General features: G+C 38.7%; 1 long non-coding RNA gene across 1 annotated transcript; it reads right to left on the bottom strand.

Annotated features, from left to right (window-relative positions):
* Positions 1–104: 104 nt before the first annotated feature.
* On the bottom strand, positions 105–1,103 carry LOC106938498 (uncharacterized). The gene is made up of 2 exons (XR_001422637.1): positions 305–1,103; positions 105–195 (listed from the first exon to the last, which is right to left on the bottom strand). It is a non-coding gene; the product is annotated as an uncharacterized LOC106938498 (long non-coding RNA).
* Positions 1,104–1,479: the final 376 nt, after the last annotated feature.

A 1,479-nucleotide genomic window follows, 5' to 3' on the forward strand; every position in this document is an offset into this window, starting at 1 on the left:
CCCGGCGATGTTTCCCCCCTTCCCCAAAAAAAAGGGTGGGCCTTTTTGGGTTTTTTTTTTTTTTTTTTTTTTTTTTTGACGGCTCCTCAGACTGCGAGTTTTGGGAGCACTTTGGGGCTGCTTCTGCCCAAGTTTACAGTTTGTCCAACTGTTCTTTGCGTCGTCTCTTGTTGTGCCTTCTGGCTTAATCTGTCACTGACGCAAGAACAGAAATTGTGGAAAATCAGCTTCCAACTCACTCACCGAAAACCAAAAGCTTGCCAAAAAAAATAAAAAAAAATTGCGTAAAGCACTGTACTCATACCATTACTCCCCGTCTTAGACACAATATGCAGCTGCAGACTCGCATTCTCGAGACACACCTCCAAGTCCCCTGAACTCCTCCCACCCGCGCCCTGATTGGCACAGGTGCCCGACGATCACCCCAAACTCCGCTCGACTCCGGCATGGTGCGCCGTCCCATTGGTTGGCACAAGACGCCCGAGACCCCACTAGAGTCCGTGCTTCGGCTGGCTGTGTTGCACCTGTCACCCCGAAAACAGCAGAGATAAATTCTGGGATTTATTGGCATCATAAGTAAAATAGAGCTGACTACTACTTATCGGTGGCTTCCTTGCACTTGGACAGACCTCATCAGGATCCGATAAGATATAGCTTCATTTTGGAAGAGTCGGTATGCTGTTGTGCTTTTCTTGTGGAGCAGTGAAATTATATAGAACTGGAACAGATTTAATTAAAGGTCTTCCTTTATGTATGTGCAGCTCTTTGGGAATCACTTTCCTCTTCATTAATTTTCCTCATTTAAAGGCTGATGTCAAGAAGAATATTTTGACTGCAACATTTTGAACCCGTTTTCATTCTAGCAAAGCAAAATTATAATCAATGGCAATGTCAATATGTTTAAAGTTATAAACAAGTAAGACTCGTAATCGCAAAAACGGCCTGAAATATTGTTTTTAAACCCCATTCCATTAATTAATGTTCAAATAAAATTGGATATTGCTGTAGACTGATTAGTGTGGATTAAGATTCACTGAAGACATTTAAGCAAGCAAATCAGTAAGAAAAATGTGAGCTATATTAGTTGAAATAGCTCAACATATTTAATCACAAATAAACACAAAATATAATTTTTGAGGTTGGAGAGGAATGTTTGCAGTATTTGGGATATGCTTTCAGTTCATCCAGACTATTTGTTTTTCAGTTATAGAACTTATTTATAATCAATAATACCAAAACAGAAAAAAAATATATATATCATTAGACCGCTTCAGATTAGAACCCCTACACTGATCATACTGCCAACTAATGGTTGAATGTTTGATTTTATGATGGACAAAAAATATCCCATTTGATCCCATAGTTGCAGATTAAAATGTGGTCAGATACACAGATACCATATGTTATATAATGGTAAAATTATTATTATTATTATTTTTATGTTGTTTTAGTTTCCATCTGGGCAGAGGGTCGTATTTC

This window comes from Poecilia latipinna, unplaced genomic scaffold (assembly GCF_001443285.1).
Source record: "Poecilia latipinna isolate Pla-1442-1.1 unplaced genomic scaffold, P_latipinna-1.0 Scaffold2607, whole genome shotgun sequence".
Lineage (NCBI taxonomy): Eukaryota > Metazoa > Chordata > Actinopteri > Cyprinodontiformes > Poeciliidae > Poecilia > Poecilia latipinna.